This window comes from Narcine bancroftii, chromosome 3 (assembly GCF_036971445.1).
Source record: "Narcine bancroftii isolate sNarBan1 chromosome 3, sNarBan1.hap1, whole genome shotgun sequence".
In the NCBI taxonomy this organism is placed as follows: Eukaryota; Metazoa; Chordata; class Chondrichthyes; order Torpediniformes; family Narcinidae; genus Narcine; species Narcine bancroftii.
Window position 1 is genome coordinate 214,838,333 of NC_091471.1, and position 19,508 is coordinate 214,857,840.

A 19,508-nucleotide genomic window follows, 5' to 3' on the forward strand; every position below is an offset into this window, starting at 1 on the left:
CATAGCATATAGCCCTAAAATTCTTTTCCTGGGGGCCAGACAGAATTTCTATTTGTTGGTAATGCAGAAAAATTACCAAAGAAAAGAGCAAAATGTAAACAAAGAAAGAAATGTGAACAAAACGTGCAATACCAAAAAAAAATCAGTTATAAATAAAGTGCAAATTAAGAGTCCATAAATGAGTCCCTGATTGAGTTTGTTATTGAGGAGTCTGTTGGTAGAGGGGTGGCAGCTGTTCCTGAACTTGATGGTGTGAGACTTGTGGAACCTATAGCTCTTTCCTGATGGCAGTAATAAGAACAGAGCATGTGCTGGGTGGTGTGGATCCTTGATCTCTGACGACAGTGTTCCACATATTTTATCTGTTCAAGAATCTATTAATTCCCCTGGAATTATTATAAATGTTTTATTATACAAACTGGATCAGATAAAACATTAATATTGAAATATGTTTCAGGAATTATACAGTCACTGGCAATCAGCTCAGGATCACTTATTTAAAAAAAATGCAGTTTGGGAAAATATTCATTAAACATACTCTTTTGCCACAAAATAATTATTGTGCCTTTTGTAAAGGTTAAAATCTTGTGTTTTAGATTCTTAGTTGATTTTGTGCTTGTCTCTTTAATTAAGACTATTGTTTGTAGTGTTACCGTAGCAAATATGATATAATATATCATAATATCCACACAGACTAAGAGCTTGCATCTTATTCTTCAATGAACTATGAAGGGAATATGAGCTTGAGATAATTTTCTTTGAATTCGTCTTATTTCGTCTTGTATATCTCTTTAAAGTTGAATATTGTTATATCTTTAAATACAATATATGCTTTGTTTATTCATCATTATGAAAATTTAATGTGAAATTAAGCAAATGTTTATCTGATTTATCAATGAATTAAAGCTACACAAAGCTGCATCTACAAAGTTTTGTTTATTGGATTAATAAGATAATCATTCAGAATATCGTCCCCATGTTTCCTTGAAGTTGACACAGTTTTGAAATTAGGAAATACTAGAAGCTGGAAAGTGTCACCTATAGCTTTAATCGATTTAATCGAGCCTTGAAGCAAGGGTTAAACTTCATCAGATTGGTCGCAAATCATTTCAATAATAATGTTTGGCTGAAGAGTTGTTCATTAACACTGATCTAGCAGCTGACATGATTTCCAAAAAAAAGTTAGTTTCTGTCCATGCTTCTCAAAATTTATCCTGGAAAATCAAATGGTGAGGAAAAGAAAAGTAAACACTTTTTTTTCTCAACTAACTATGGACAACCAATGTCTAGACACCCCCATACCAAAAACAGAAAATCTCAAAGCCATTAATTTCTTTCTCAACTCACTATGGATGTCCAATCTCTCTACACCTCATCCCCCAGACTGAAAAGTCTCCAATCTCTTTGTTTCTTTCTCAACTCACTATGGATGTCCAATCACTCTGCACCCCATCCCCCAGACTGAAAAGTCTCCAAGCTCTTTGTTTCTTTCTCAACTTACGATGGATGTCCAATCTCTCTACGTCCAATCTCTCTACACCCCATCCCCCAGACTAAAAAGTCTCCAAGTTCTTTGTTTCTTTCTCAACTCACTATGGATGTCCAATCTCTCTACACCCCATCCCCCAGACTGAAAAGTCTCCAAGCTCTTTGTTTCTTTCTCAACTCACTATGGATGTCCAATCTCTCTGCACCCCATCCCCCAGACTGAAAAGTCTCCAAGCTCTTTGTTTCTTTCTCAACTTACGATGGATGTCCAATCTCTCTACACCCCATCCCCCAGACTGAAAAGTCTCCAAGCTCTTTGTTTCTTTCTCAACTTACAATGGATGTCCAATCTCTCTACACCCCATCCCCCAGACTGAAAAGTCTCCAAGCTCTTTGTTTCTTTCTCAACTCACTATGGACATCCAATCTCCACACACCTCCATCCCCCATTCAAAGGTCTCAAAATTTTTAGCATACTTTACAATGGGCTCAGGTTCAAAATGTTGGTTGTGTATCTTTATCTTTGCTACATAAAGTACACTGTGTGACTTGCTGACTTTCTCCAGTATTGTGTGTATATATAAAAAAACCACCAACCTGCTTCTGTTCACGTGAAAGGGGGGATGTAGCCACTGCATCAACAGCAAAATCCTGTTCAGGAGCACAGAGGAGTCCTGCTCCTTTCACCAACAAGGAGAGGAGAGGAGGTGAAGAGTTTGAATGCAATCCACTGAAGTGAATTTTCAGTAGGATTAGAGAGATGACTGAGCAAGCCTCGATGCTTCATGCTCCCTCTTTGATTACTTTAGGTCCTTAACTGCCTGACTGGGAATATGCGATAACCAAATCTGAAGACAGCACAAAGGCACAACGTGTCTAATCCCTTCTATCACTCATCATTCACAAGGCACTGCAGAATGATGGCAAGCATTGGTGAGGGAGCCTGCAACAAACTCAGCATAGTAGCACAGCATTCATCGTAATTGGAGGTCCCTCTTCTAATCAGAGGGAGGTAACAACTGAGGACAATGATTTTATTCATAGCCTTAAATACCAGCACTTACGTCCATTAAAAAAAGTTCAAATTTTTCTGAAAAAAGGAAGAAAGAAATAGCTTCATTTTGCCTCAAATTGCTTTTTGTAATTGAAGTTATGACTCTGTTATATTTGCCAGAATGTGACAATCCATAGCTGAAAACCCCTATGGCTCGTAAACACCACTGAAATAAACTACATTATCTATTGGCAATGTAGGTGGTGGGCAGCACATCAGAAGAATTCGTCTGATTCTTCATTAGAAACCCTTCTTTTAGTGCACAGACAGAAAGAAATGCTGTGAGAACACTCCGCCCCAGTGAAATGCTGACCTGGATTATGGGTGCAGCCCTTAGAGTGGTGCTTCCCATGATTCTTTGCTGTGGCTCAAGCTCCACCCTTGAAAAGGTCTCTTTCCTCTCTTTTCTGGATGGACGAGTTCTTAGTATTTTGACCATCCATTGGCAATTTCTCATTGTCTTTTGCTGAGCACTGAAAACACTTTGGTTTCCTTGGAGCTGAGGTGGCTGCGGTGTGATATTAGAAATGTTTGTAGAATTATGGGGCCACAGTTAAGGCAAATAAGTCATGGGCTTTTCACCCATGCTAATGGAGTCTAAAATGAGAGGAGTTCTGTTTAAGGTTAGAGGGGAAAAATTTAAAGGATATCTCGGGCAAAGGTGATATGTGGAATGAGTTGCCAGAGGGCGGCACAGTCAGTGTAGCAGTTAGTGTGATGGTATTAGAGCACTGGCGACCTGGGTATGAGTCCAGCGCTGTCTGTAAGTAGTCTATATGTACTCCCCGGGTCTGAGTGGGGTTTCTCCGTGTGCCCGGATTCCTCCTGCCCTAGGAAAAGGGAGAGGGTTGTAGGTTAATTTGGGTGTAATTTGGCAGCATGTGTTTTAATGGCCAGAATCTGCTGTTAATACATATTTTTTTAATTTTAAAATTTATATCACCTGAGCCTTTGGCTCTGGACTGCTGAGTCGTTTACTGCAGCTAACAGGGAGGTGGATGTTTCATCTTGTATTCGTATGTGTGAGTTCCTAGACAACACATGAATGAAGGAAAAGGCTCCTTACTTTAAAGTTGTTGTAAACAGCACATGAGGCTTGTTAGGTAAAACATCATGAGATGGGAATGTACGGGGCAGTAACAAGATGTGAATGCATCCTTGTACTTACAAGATAAGAGAGACATTGATGGATTGAGAGGCAGGAAGCTAGCAGGGAAAGGATAGCAACAGTTTTAGTCATTGGACAAGTAATGATATGATGATGTTCTAAGCACATATCCAAGGGTATAAAAAATCACCATTTTGCTGATAACGGCAGAATGCATTCTCCGGCTAACATCGTTAGTCGCAAGTGTTACAATCCGGTAATAAAGAACAAAGAACCCTGATTTCGACTCAGTCTGGTGTTTGTCTCACTCATTCATGAACAAAGCAGACCTAACAGGCTGCAGCCCCCATTACAGATCTGCATACTGCAGTGCTCTGCTCTGTGTGTCAGCCCCTGGTGGCAGCCAAGTTTAATCAAACGGTAAGGCATTGCGAGTTGCATTGCAACCATGATCACTATCTTTACAGTAGAAGCCTCCACAAACAAGCTTCCTCACCCATAACCCCTGGGTGCTTACCTTCAGCCCCTGTGAGTTTAACTCCCACATTCACAAAGCCACCCTCACCCCTGTGCTCACTGTCCCATTTTAGACCAGTTATACCAAGTGTTCATATTTTCAGAATTCAGGGATTTTCACAAGTTTGCTAACTTTACAAAACTGTGCACTTGGTCCCAGAAGAGGACATCAGAACACATCACCACACCTTCTACAGGAACACTGTGGTACATATACTGGCTGGTTGCAGTGCAGCCTGGTTTGAGAATTCAACTGCCTAGGAATACAGAAGGGTCCAGAAGGTAATAAATGTAGCCAGGTCTATGACAAGCCTTAACCTACCATCCATTCCAGACATTTACTGTATGTGAGGAACTTCCTCAAGAAGGTAGCCACCAGCTTCAAGGACCCTTATCACCCTGGTCTCAACTTCTTTTCACAGCTACCTTTGGGCAGAACGTATCGGTATATTGATTTAAAATTTATATTTAATTTGCTAAAAATTCAGATGTACTGCACGGTAACAAGCCCTTCCAGCCCACAAGTTCATGCCACTCAAATACCCCAATTTTTACCTACAATCCCCCTACGTTTTTAAAAGTGGGAGTAAACTGGAGCACTCAGAAGAATCCTCTGCAGTCACGGGGAGAACGTATAAATTCCTTACAGGCAGCGTTGGATTCCAACCCTGGTCTCTGGCGCTGTAAGAGAATGTGCTTACCGCTCTGCTAACCATGCCACACTGTCCTCCAATGGTACCAAAGCCTGACGAGCAGCTCCTCTAGGTTCCTGCAGCTATCAGACTCCTGATCCTCCCATTTTTACAATAACCATAGACTGCTCAAACATCACAAAAGGACGGTTTTATTCTTTTGAGTCATTTATTTTCTGCACAAGGATTACTGCGAATATTTATATCTGCAGCAAGCAAGTATGTCAGTGAATTTGTGCATTTTACAATGCGTATGAGAATAAACTCTTCAGCATTATCCAATCAAATAATTTCATTTATTTTAAATTTAGACATACAGCACGGCAACAGGCCATTTTGACCCACAAGTCCATGCCACCCAATTTACACCCAATTAACCTACAACCTTGGTATGATTTGAACGGTGGGGGGAAACTGGAGGCCCCCCTGGGGAAAACCCACTCAGACATAGGGAGAATGTACAAATTCCTTATATTAGATACTATTTATTGTCATGTAATGAAGCCTATCAGGACCACTTCTTTTCCAACTAATTCCATAGGTTTCCAACTTGTCAACAGGCCTTACTTATCCTTTTGTGGACTGCCTCCTGCAAGCTCACCTGTACAATTTAGCTCGCGGCCCGGCGAGGTGAGGTGAGCGGCCTGGCGAGCGGAGGTGAGCGGCCCGGTGAGCGAGCGACGCAGTGAAGGAGTGGGACTTCCAGGCTTTTTGGCTCAACAGGCTTAGGCAAAAGCAGGTGAGGAGAAAGATAAACAGCATTATTTTAACTCAGTCATGCCTATGGGGTTAGTGCTTTGTACTGGGTATCAGATGTGGGAACCATGGGTGAGTTCCACCCTCCCAAATAGCCACATCTGCGTCAGGTGCACTGAGATTCAGTTCCTTAAGGACCAAGTTGGGGATCTGGAGCTGCAGCTTGAGGACCTGCGGCTGGTAAGGGAGAGTGAGGAGTTAATAGATTCAACTTTCAGGGAGATAGTTACCCCAAGACCAGATGTATCAGGTAAGTGGGTAACTGTCAGGGGAGGGAAGAAAAATGCCTGGAAAATGGAGAGCACACCTGTGACTACCCCTCTCAGCAACAAGTATATTGTGTTGGATGCTGTTGAGGGAGATGACCTGACAGAAGCTGGCCGCAGTGACCAGGTCGCTGGCATTGAGCCTGGCACTGTGGTACAAAATGTAAGGAGGAATGCAGTGGTCATTGGGGACTCCATTGTCAGAGGTACAGACAAGAGATTCTGTGAGCCGGATAGGTATACCCGCATGGTGTGCTGCCTCCCTGGTGCAAGGGTATGGGATATCTTAAATTGGGTCCAGAGTATTCTAAAAGGAGAGGGCGAGCAGCCTGATGTCTTGGTACATGTGGGTACCAATGACATAGATAAAAAGAGGGAGGAGGTACTGAAAAAGGATTACAGCGAGCTAGGACGGAGGCTAAGAAACAGGACCGCCAGGCTGGTGATCTCTGGATTGCTACCTGTGCCAAGTGCAACTGAAGTTAAGACAAATGAATGTGTGGCTGAGGGGCTGGTGTAAAAGACAGGGTTTTGGCTTCTTGGACCATTGGGATCTCATTTGAGGAAAACATGACCTTTACAAGAAGGATGGGTTACACCTAAACCCAAAAGAGGTCAATATATTGGCAGCTAGGTTTGGTACAGCCGTCGGATGCGGTTTAAACTAATTTGGCAGGGGGATGGGAACCTGTATGATAGGGCAAAGGACAGAAAAGATAAAACACGAAAAGTTAGGTTAGGCAGCGAAAGTAAAAAATCAGAAAGAGCAAGGAGGGTGAAAAAAGCAAATCCGAAGGCTTTATATCTTAATGCAAAAAGCATTCGGAACAAGGTAGATGAATTGGCTGTGGAATTTGAGACAAACAAATACGATTTGATTGGGATTACAGAAACATGGCTGCAAGGTGGGCAAGCCTGGGAATTTAACATCCCGGGGTATACAATATTTAGGAGGGATCGGCAAGTAAGAAAAGGGGGTGGGATAGCATTGATGGTGAGAGAAGTGACCGACACGATTGACAGGAAGGATATTAACTCGGAAGATGCGGAATCTATATGGGTAGAACTGAGGAATAGCAAGGGGCATAAAATGTTAGTGGGGGTGGTATATAGGCCTCCAAATAGTAATGTAGAGGTGAGAGAAGGCATAAAAAGAAAAATTAGAGAAGCGTGCAATAAGGGAACAGCTGTCATCATGGGAGACTCTAATTTACATATAGATTGGACTAGCCAAATTAGTAAAAATACTGAGGAGGAGGAATTCCTTGAATGTTTACAGGACGGTTATCTAGACCAATATGTTGAGGAACCAACTCGGGAGCAGGCCATTTTAGATTGGATATTATGTAATGAAAAGCGGCTAATCAGCAATCTTGTTGTACGAGGCCCTTTGGGTAGGAGTGATCACAATATGATTGAATTCTCACTTGACATGGAAAGTGAAGAAATTAAAACCGAGACTAAGGTCCTGAATTTAAATAAAGGGAATTATGATGGTATGAGACGGGAGTTGAGTAAGATTGATTGGATGGTGTTTATGGGCTCCTAGAACGCTTCCACCAGCGTTGTCTCCGCTCCATCCTCAACATTCATTGGAGCGACTTCATCTCCAACATCGAAGTACTCGAGATGGCAGAGGCTGACAGCATCGAATCCACGCTGCTGAAGATCCAACTGCGCTGGGTAGGTCTCGTCTCCAGAATGGAGGACCATCGCCTTCCCAAGATCGTGTTATATGGTGAGCTCTCCACTGGCCACCGAGGCAGAGGTGCACCAAAGAAGAGGTACAAGGACTGCCTAAAAAAAGCTCTTGGTGCCTGCCACATTGACCACCGCCAGTGGGCTGATATCGCCTCAAACCGTGCATCTTGGTGCCTCACAGTTCGGCGGGCTGCAACCTCCTTTGAAGAAGAACGCAGAGCCCACCTCACTGCCAAAAGACAAAGGAGGAAAAACCCAACACCCAACCCCAACTAACCAATTTTCCCCTGCAACCGCTGCAACCGTGTCTGCCTGTCCCGCATCTGACTTGTCAGCCACAAACGAGCCTGCAGCTGACGTGGACATTTACCCCCTCCATAAATCTTCATCCGCGAAGCCAAGCCAAAGAACGGTGGATAGACAATGGGAAGCATTCACATATCTAATGGAAGAATTGCAGAAATCGTTTATACCGGTTTGGCATAAAAATAAACCAAAAAAGGTGACTCAACCGTGGATAACAAGGGAAATTAGAGACAGCATGAGGTCCAAAGGGAGAGCATATCAATTGGCCAAAAAAAGTACCAAATCCGAAGTCTGGGAACAGTTCAAGATGCACCAAAGGAGGACAAAGGGATTAATCAAGAGGGAAAAAATAAATTACGAAAGTAAGCTTGCAGCAAACATAAAAACCAACTGCAAAATCTTTTATAGATATGTCAAGAGGAAAAGATTGTGAAATCCAGAGTAGGTTCCTTGCAGTCAGAATCAGGGGAATATATAATGGGCAATAGGGAAATGGCAGACCAATTAAATTCTTACTTTAGTTCTGTTTTCACAAGAGAGGATACAAATAACCTCCCAAGGATGTTGGGAAACATAGAGACTAATGCAAGGGAGGAGCTGAAAGAAATCAGTATCTCTAAGGACATGGTCTTGGGGAAATTGAAGGGATTGAAGGCTGATAAATCCCAAGGGCCTGATAATCTACATCCTAGGGTACTTAAGGAAGTGGCCATTCAGATAGCAGATGCTTTAAGAATTATTTTCCAGAACTCAATAGACTCAGGATCAGTACCCATGGATTGGAGGGTAGCTAATGTTATCCCACTATTTAAAAAGTGGGGTAGAGAAAAAACGGGGAATTATAGGCCGATGAGCCTTACAACAGTAGTGGGCAAAATGATGGAATCCATTATTAAGGATGTAATAGCGGAGCATATGACTAGCATAGAAGGGATCGGACAGAGTCAACATGGATTTACAAAAGGTAAATCATGCTTGGCAGATCTATTGGAATTCTTTGAGATGGTGACAGGTAAAATAGATGGGGGAGAGCCAGTGGATGTGGTGTACCTGGACTTCCAAAAGGCCTTCGATAAGGTCCCACATAAATGACTGGCATGCAAAATCAAGGCTCACGGTATTGGCGGCAAGGTATTGATGTGGACTGAGAACTGGATGGCAGATAGAAGACAGAGAGTTGGGATAAACGGCTCATTTTCTGAATGGCAGGCGGTGACCAGTGGGGTGCCACAGAGATCTGTACTGGGACCCCAGCTGTTTACAATTTACATTAATGATCTAGATGAGGGAATTGGATGTAATATCTCCAAATTTGCAGATGACACTAAGCTAGGAGGGGTTGTGTGCACAGAAGAGGGGGTCAGGAGGCTAAAGTGTGATTTGGATAAATTGGGGGACTGGGCAGATACATGGCAAATGCACTACAATGTGAGGCTATCCACTTTGGTAATACAAACCGGAGGGCAGATTACTATTTGAATGGCAATAGATTGGGAGATGGGGAAGTGCAGAGAGACCTAGGGGTACTTGTACACCAGTCTCTGAAGGCGAGCATGCAGGTACAGCAGGCGGTTAAAAAGGCAAATGGTATGTTGGCCTTCATATCAAGAGGGTTTGAGTATAGGAACAAGGATACCTTACTGCAGCTGTACAGGGCCTTGGTGAGACCCCACCTGGAGTAAGTTTTGGTCACCTTATCTAAGGAAGGATGTTCTTGCAATGGAGCGAGTGCAGAGGCGATTCACCAGGCTGATACCTGGAATGGCAGGAATGACTTATGAGGAAAGATTGCGCAAATTGGGATTGTACTCGCTGGAGTTTAGAAGATTGAGAGGGGATCTCATAGAGACATATAAAATTCTGGCAGGACTGGACAGAATGGATGCAGATGGGATGTTCCCAATGATAGGAAAATCCAGAACCCGGGTCCATGGTTTGAGGATAATAGGCAAACCATTTAGGACCGAGATGAGGAGGAATTTGTTTACCCAGAGGGTGGTGAATCTGTGGAATTCATTGCCACAGAGGGCAGTAGAGGCAGGTTCATTAAATATATTTAAGAGGGAATTAGATATATTTCTTCAGTTTAATGGAATTAGGGGTTATGGAGAGAAGGCGGGGACGGGGTACTGAACTTTAAGATCAGCCATGATCTCATTGAATGGCAGAGCAGGCTTGAAGGGCCGAATGACCTACTCCTGCTCCTATCTTCTATGTTTCTATGCTTACTGCATTCCAGAGGTGAACTGAGAGTCACTGTCCTTGATCTTAAAGCACCATTTGGATGAGTGTACCTTCAAGGAAACCTGATATCAGATGCAGGAACCACTCCAGTGGCTCGAGGTATACTTCCGCAAAGGTAGGAGAGAAGCATGGAAGAAATCCAAACTTGACTGCTTCACAGGGAAGGGGGCCCACAAACTTGGAACAGTTGAGGTGGTGGGGGGGTGAAGAGGGTATAGCCAAAAAATGATTGAGAGTGACTGAGCCGCATAAGAACAGAAGATGCTGAGGATTGTGGGTAGGTTCATGGTTGGAGCTGGAATCTGGAGTACTTGTATTTTAACAAATTTGGTTAAACCATATAATAATATATACCTCTGCATCACTCTCTGGTACGAAGGTGCACTCAGGACCAAAAAAAAATCCAAATGATTGTTAACTCAGCCTGCGACATCTACATGAGGCAGTGTCTTAGAAAGAAACCTCTATCCTCAAAGACCCCCAGAAAATGCCCTCTTCACTCTGCTACCATCGGGAAAAAGGTACAGGAGCCTAAAAATGAGCACTCAATGGCACAAGGACGGCTTCTTCCCCACTGCCATCAGATTCCTGAATAACCAATGAACCAAAGACACTGCTTTAACTTTTCATGCACTATTTTTATTTATTGTTGCACTTTAACACTGCCACAAAACAGCATATTTCGAGACTGGTTAACGGCAATAAATTCTGATCTAGCATCACATACAAAAAAAGTGAAATAGGTGCTCATTAGGATATTAATAGAGAGGGCATCCAATGGAATTTGGGGTTAATGAAAATGTGGAGAGAATGAAAAACAGATTAATGGAGGATGAGTGTAAACGGGTCAGTGTGGACTTAGTGGACTGAATGCCTTTCTAACTCCATGAGTTCAGAAAATATGTCAGTCCGGCATTACCCAATGTGCTAGATTCTTGGAATTTTACAGTAATCCATTCCAGCTTGATGTGGTGACCCCAACATCATTCTCTATAATCTCTCATCATACAGATGAGTTGGGTCACTTCCGCCCAGGTTCACTTCAGTCTCGGGATAACACAGTTAGCGTAGTGACAAGCGCAGAACTATTAGAGCACCAGAGACCGGTCCTGTCTGTAAGGAGTTTGTACATTCTCCACGTGCCTGTGTGTTTGCTCAGGTGCTCTAGTTTCCTCCCACCCTCCAAAAATGCACAGGCTTTTACATTTAAATTTAAATACGTGCTTCTCAAATACCCCTATTAACCTACAACCCCCATACGTTTTGAAAGTTAATTTAAAACGAAAATAACCATTTGTAGTCAGAGAATGGAGAGCAATAATTTCTCTTCATCTGAAGTGTCATCGTCTGATAAAACTGCACAGGTTTCTGGGCACACTGTTGATATTTTCAATCTCTTCCTCCTCATCATGACTCTCAGCTTTTCTTTGCACCACATTGTTAGACTGCCTGCCCAACGTCCAGCAACTGATGTGCAGAATTTACCAAACTAAATATTGAGAAATCTCAAACCATTGTCTTCTGTCAACATCAAAAAATTCACCCTTTAGCCTGTAGAAGAGAAGACCACATGGCTAGTCTACAGTACTGGAGCATCACACAATATTGACCCTGGCTCATCTCATCAATCACTAAAACCTTCATCCATGTTTTAGACAGTTGTTCCCAGGTCATTGGCCTAAATATTATTGCCTGTGTTCCACCTTGCAAATTCATTCATATCAATCATTTCCGAAACACATTGACTTGTATCACATCAAGGAAGCCAAGAGGATTGGAGAGGTCAGGGTGGTAAATTTTGGTCCACGTGAACCTTAGCAAGGTTTTTAAAAGATCCCACAAAGGAGGCTGGTCTAAAAAGTTGGATCACATTGGATTCAAGGTGAGTTCACAAATCATATACAAAATACACTGGATGTGCAAGTTTGCAGATGACACTAAAACTGGAGGTGTTGTGGATGGCAAAGCTTGCAGAGGGATCTGGACCAGCTGGAAAAATAGGCGGAAAAATGGCAGATTGAATTTAATGCAGGCAAGTGTGAAGTGTTGCATTTTGGAAGGACAAACTAAGAAAGGACATACACAGTGAATGGTAGGGCACTGAGGAGTGCAGTAGAAAAGAAGGACTTGGGAACACATATGCACAAATCCCTGAAACAAGTGGGTAGGGTTGTAAAGAGAGCTTTTGGCATATTGGCCTTCATAAATCAAAGTTCTGAGTATATGAGTTGGGATGTTATGGTAAAGTTGTACAAGATATTGGTGAGGCCAAATTTAGAGTCATGTGTGCAGTTTTGGTCACCTAACTACAGGAAAGATATCAATAAGATAGAAAAGTGCAGAGAAGATTTATTAGGATGTTGCCTGGACTTCAGGAACTGAGTTACAAGGAAAGGTTAAACAAGCAAGGACTTTATTCTCTGGTGCATTAAAGAATGAGGGGAGATTTGATAGAGGTATTTAAAATTATGAGGGGGATAGATAGAATAAACATATTTTGTTTTTTTTTCCATTAAGGGTAGGTGAGACACAAACCAGAGGGCATGGGTTAAGAGTGAAAGGGGAAAAATTTAGAGGGGATATGACAGGGAATTTCCTCACTATTTGGCCTATCTGCTATTTACATTTAAAAGAGGAAAATAGCATTCTCATTGATCAATATTTTCATGTCACTTCTCTTCTTGAATATTCTTAAATACTTACTAACTGGGAAATGAATTTTGGTCTTATTTGAAGCATATCTCTGATAAAGGCACCCCATCAGACTGCCAACTCTTGTCCACAGGTCAGCTACTTCTTAATTTTTACTCGAGGCATGGATAGGTGTTTAATGTAACCACACTAATCTGCTTGTGGGGCTTTTATCTGGTTGCTCAACCCATCAAGAACATTTCCCTTCTTCCCACATCTTCCTCTGCCCTTTTGATTATATTTTGGCTTTTTAATTTAGTACTCTACCTCTTCCCAATGTTTATTTACGTTCTCACCTTCAGCACGAGTTAACCAAAGAGTTCCAACAAAGAATGGTGGACTAGGAGTGTGTCCGGTAAATTGCAGTCAAAGCTTTGGCACTTAGATAGGATCCAGGGGTTTATTGTGCCCTCACCCTCCACCCCAGAAATCCTTTTGCACCCTTTGTGAGGGCTGCTAAAGTAACCTTTTGTTCAGGGGCCTGGCATTGTGGACCACTACACAGATATACATGAGCATGCTGACATTTCAATGGCTGTGCTCATGCAACCATTAATGGAGCAAATCCAGCCCACTGGTTCTTCCCTCCTATTAGACTAGTTGCCTCAGTAATAGTCTCCTCCACCATAGACCAGAGGACAAGGGTAAGACTGTATGTCTCTACTAAAAGACAGTAATGTTTATAATTTTCTACCCCAAAAATTAAGGGATTCTCAGATGAAGTGTATTCAAGGCAAAAATCAACTTTATTTTGTATTTACAGATAAAATTAGCATTAGAAATATGGGACATCAATCGACTTAAGTTCATGGATTAAACATGAGTTAATTGAACAGTGGAGAAGGCTTGATGGGTCAAGTGCTCTACATTGCTCATTTTTGTTCATGTTTTTGAACATCCTGCTAAGGGATATCTATGCTGATATTTTATCACAAATATCTAACAAAATTGATGGAAACTTTTGAGTCCCCGATGACACAAGGAACCGCAGATAAATCAAGAGCCGAAAACAAACAGTTGGCGGAACACAATCGGTCAAGTAACAAGGGATGGTGACTTCTTGGCATTTCTATCAAACATTGCCTGAAAAATTAGTGAGTGTTATTTCCAGTTTTTCATTTCCAAACTTATGCAGGCATCAAACCTACAGAGAACATCTCTCACTGGTACTCTGGGAGAGGTGAAAGGTTCCCTGGAATCTATTTTTTTTCTTAGAACCTGATGAGCGAGACAACCAGACTTGCAATGCAACTGTTTCCTTAAATGCAACTCATGAAGAGTAACCAGAAAGTGTGTAAAAACTGACTAAACCTTTATCCAATTCAGTATTGTTGAAGGACCAAATTAGTGGCACAGTTGGTGCAACGTTTGAACAGCACCAACGATCAGCAGCAGGGTTCGAATCCTGCATTGCTTGCAAGGAGTTTGTATGTCATCCCCGTATCTGCATGGGTTTTCCCCAGGGGCTCTGGTTTCTTCTAACCATTGCAAGGCATACACATTTGTCTGGGAGGAATTGCCTAAGTGCCTCTTTCAGTCAGACTTACAGTCAAACCTACAGTCAATCAGAGAGAGAGAGAAGCAAAAGAGAAGTCCCCAAGTGTCTGCAGAACTTCCGCAACCCCCACAGCCATAGACAGGACTGAGACCAGTCCAACCCATTGGCAACCCGAGCTCTAGATCCAAACTTCCGACATGGTCAGGAACCCTTCAGCCCCCTTGGCAACCATTCCAGCCAGCTTGAGCCAGTTTCCAGCAGTCCACAGCCTGGAGCAAGTCTCCGGACTGCAGTCTCCAGCAGCCCACAGCTTCCATGGGTTTCTCGCCTAAAGTCACCAGCAGCCTGCCACGTGCTGGTCCTCAGCTGCAGAGCCCCCCCCCCCCCCACCTCACTGGTCTGCTGCCATGGTCACCATCCCCACAGGTCAGCTCTTCTTCTCCCTCTCAGATGGTGCTCTGCTCCAGTCCCCTGCTTCCCCGGAGTCTGCAGCCCCTCCTAGGCTGCTGCCAATTAATAGGTGTAAACCCGTGGTTGTGGGATTTCGTATAAAAACTCCCTTTGGCTCGCTCAATGGGCCTCTCAAAGCCCGTTAGGAGCTGACAGGAATCAACTGGGCAGCTGGATTCTCACTCCCCACAGGCCTGCACCAGCGACAGCGCTACCACTGCAGCGGCTCCATTAGTGCCACTACCTTCCTTATTGGAAAGTGAAGACAGCACTCATCCACAGGGTCTCACCACCCGATCCTAATGCCAACAGCTCCATACAGGTCTTATCTACAACCAAGAGGTCTGTGTACAAGCTGGCAGTGCCTGTGCTCTACAGCAGCCACAAGGGGTAACAGATTCTGGTGGAGCAGCATACTGTCACAGGGCACCAGAAAGGGGTAAAACACCTCTGAGGTTGAGAAGATGAAAGCAGAGGAGTCGACCCTACAGGACAGTGATCATGGCAGCGGACCAGCGAGAGCTTCAGTGGCTAAAGTACGCAGGCTGCTGGCATCTTGCTGTCAAAGGATTCACACTGGCCGTGGGCTGCTGGAGACTGGCTCATGGGAACCAGGTATCAGAGCTGGATTCATGAGGGTGCTGAGGGCAAGGAGAGCTCCTGAAGGACTTGGGGCTCTGAAGCCTTCCTGATCGTGTCAGAGATTTGGATCAGGAGCTTGGGTTGCCAGTGGATAGACCCCGGTTCTGTGTGGCTGCAGAGGCTGTGGGAGCCCTGGAAGTGAATCCACAGACACTCTGAAGGGTCTCTCTTTGCTTCTCTTTCTCTCTTACTGTAAGGGGCACCAGGCAATGCTAACGGTGACTTGCAGCAAACTAAAGGACATTTCTTGTAATTTTACATTTTCTGCTTTATTACATGACTGTAAAATAATCTTAAAATCTTAATCTACAAAAGGAACAACAGTTTGTTTCACTTCCTTTTTTCCAATTTCAACTTGTATTCGTGAATCTTGACTCATTTTGCAATCTCAAATCACATTTTTAGGCTGCGATAATGCATTGTTTCAGAAAAACATTAATAAATCAATAATGTCAATAAACCTGGAGAAATCAAAATTATAATTTATTAAATAACTTCAACAGAATTATTTGTTATGCTCCATTGGCCCCTGTTTGAGCTGGCTCATCTCCATTTTGTAACAGTGCCATTGACACTTTATAGGATCAAGCTGTTTTTAATGTCACATCTTTGTGAAGTAGAGAAACAATGGATGATAAGACCCTTGTATCAAGGATCAGTTCTGTGTAATAGTGAGATATCAATTAACCAGGCATTGGGTAGATGTAGAAATGCTGTTTCCAATGGCGGGAGAGTCTAGGACAGTGGTTCTCAATCTTTGTCTTTCCACTCATATACAACCTTAAGTAATTCCTTACTAATCACAGATCACCTATGACATCCTGCATCCTAGGTGCTCTGTGGTTAGTAAGGGTATACTTAATGTGGTATGTGAATGGGGAAAAAATAGGTGGAGAACCATATGAGGTCCATTCATGGATTATTTTCATAATTTGATTGCTTAGGCTTTCTATCCAATGTCCGAGAGCCGACACTTGGTTCTTCACAATTTATCTGCTGGTTTAGAGGGAGGGATTAGATTAGTACGGGGGGGGGGGGTATTTCTTTTTTTTGTCTTTTTTCTTTTGTTCTTATTTTTTTCTACAATGAGAAGAGCTTGGTCTGTTTAGATAATCAGAATTTTATCTCAGTATTAGAATATAAGGTAAATTCCATAAGGATATTTCACTTTTTCAAGAATTATACAAGACAATGTGTAATTTATATATTTACTCATATTCTGTATTGCATTATCTAAACTTTATATCTAAACAATATATACATGTAATATTTCTCTCTAGCAATTAATAAAAATATTTTAAAAAGAAAGTGTACCACTGGGCTAGGACAGGAGGGCACAACTTCAGCAATGAAGGGCATCTACTTAGGACAGAGATGCTGAGGAACTTATTTAGACAGAGGGTGGGGAATCAGCGGAATTTGTTGCCACTGGGGGTTGTGGAGCCAGATCATTGGGTGTATTTAAGGCAGAGATTGACAGGTTCTCGATTAGCCAGGGCATTAAGCGTTGTGGGAAGAAGGTCAGTCAGTGGGGCTGAGTGGGAAAAATGGACCAGCTCATGATTAAATGATGGGGCAGACTCGATGGGCTGAATAGTCTCTTTCTGCTGCTCTGTCCTATAGTGTAACTAGGAGCTTCAGTTGCTGCATGCCACCCACAGGAGAAAATAGATGCAAGTGATGAACATGATTGGCTCTTAAGAGCTAGAACTTCAACTGATGTTTGTTTGCCTGCAGTCTTGGCTTCCGTTAATGAACCATAGGATTTACATTTAATGGGTTTGATATGTCCAAAGCGGTTGGGTTTTATTGTGCATCTTTGTTCACACTGAGAAAAGGAAAGCAACTCTAATTATCTGTGAGTGAACACTGTGCATTAGTTTCACTTCAGGTGATTCTCAGGTAACAAATCTTCAGCAAACAAGCTAACAAAAAGTTCTGTGCAGAATTATTCAGTACACCAGAAAGGGACCTTTGGTGAACAAATCCTGCTCGCTTCCTTCTTTTTCTTCAAAGTGTATTTGAAGGGAGGGAGCAAGCAAGCGGTTGGGAAGGAGGGAGGGAGGGAGGGGGTAGGAAGGCGGGAGGGAGGGAGTGGGCAGGAAGGAGGGAGGGAGGGAGTGGGCGGGAAGGAGGGAGGGAGGGAGTGGGCAGGAAGGAGAGAGGAAGCGAGCAGGAGGGAGCGAGGGTGCGAGCACTTCAATAACAGCAAATTATTCAGATGATGACATTCACTGAAGTTGCTTCATTTCTTTATAACAATATCGTGGTAAGTCAGATAAAAGCGCAAGTCTCCTTCTTCACTACCAAGCTGTCTGTCTCACACATGAGTATTCTGTATGAATAAAAAGGAAATAAAAATCACAAATATATTACAATCTACAAATTAGATTCCTTCACATTGCAGAAATATGTAAACAACCACTGGACTGTTTGGGAGCAATTAATTTTCTGCTTTTGTAACTGTCCAGTAATGTTTATGATGTTAAAAAATACTCTAAAGTACCTGTTCCAACTTGCATATAAATTCAAATTAAAGACAGACCTAGGTAATGGAAGGGTAACCTTCCTAAGTAGCCTTCTGCCTGTAGATAATTTCAGTGATAAAAAGATGCATCTGAGCATTACTTTTTTACTGGAGTCTTGTTGGTGTTTAGGATGCTTGTGGAGAGGAGTTGGTGTCAATGCTCTTTGATCTCAATCTGTAGGTCAGGAAGTCAAGAATTGAGTTATCCAGTTTAGAGGGAGGGCGCTGAGGTCCGTGTCAAGGAGCTTGGAGGTGAGTTTGTATGTGGCTATGATGCTGAAGCATACACTTCAAGCATACCTTGAAGAAGGGATCAGGCCCAAAACATTGGTTACAAACCTTTACCTCCGATGGACACTGCGAGACCTGCTGAGTTCCTCCAGCATTTCTGTATATTTATTTCTTCACTGCTTTCAGGAAGTAGGTTTCCTGAGCTAATAAATGAACTGACTACAAAGACATACAGTAGTTTATTCTCCAGGTGGAGCCTTGCATATGATTGTACCACCCAATGGGCTTGATATCCATTGTCATCAACTCCAACCTCAATCCACCATCTTGACAACAGGTCCACAGAAGATACCAACTCTCTACTCTGCACTGGACCACTATTAAAACCATTGCTCTTTGCAACAACTGCCCTGTGAATATTTATTTATCAATGTGATAGTACAGATTCTATCACCAATGTGTATATGTACACATATGTACATATGTACATATGTACAGATGGTAGTGTAGGATGACTGTGATTGGCTGAGAGTGTAGCCACACCTACTGGCAGGTCTTAAAGGATTGCTCCTAGCCAGATCAGGTCATTCTGGGCTGGTTGACCTACTTGTGATATGCTCCAGTCTTTTAGTTAATAAAAGCCTTAGTTTGGATCAACAAGTCTTTGGTTCTTTCAATGCACTCTACAATCTGTCCTTTAACATGTGTGGCATGGTTGGCATATCGGTTAGAGCAATGCTGTTACAGCGCCAGCGATCGTGAATGGTGTCCAAATCCTGCACAGTCTATAAGATGTTTGCATGCTCTCCCTTAGTCTGCAAGGATTTTACCCAGGGGCTCTTGTACTATTTAAAGCGTACTAGGGGTTATAGGTTAAATGGGCAGCACGGGCTCATGGGCCAAAAGGGCCTGTTACCATGATGAATGTCTAAATTTAAAAAAAATAGAATAAAAATTTAAAAGTTTTAAATGTATGACCTCCTTCTTGTGACAGGCACATTGTGGTAGTTTAATTTTTACCATTGTAGTTGGAATATTGTTTGCACCTGTGTAGCTGCAGCGAGAATTTTGGCACATTTGTAGATTGTAATTCTGCAAATGAAATTAAATTCTTTTATCATAATCCCTGGATAACAAGGACATCTATATTAGACACTGTTCAATTGACTACAGTATACTCGACACCATAGTTTCACACAAACTCATCGCCAAACTTCTGGACCTCAACTTCAGCACCCACCCTCTGATCTGGATAACTGAACTCTTGCCTTCCTAACCTACAGATTGAAATCAGAGAAGATTGCCGACAACTCCTCTCCACAATAATTCCACACACCA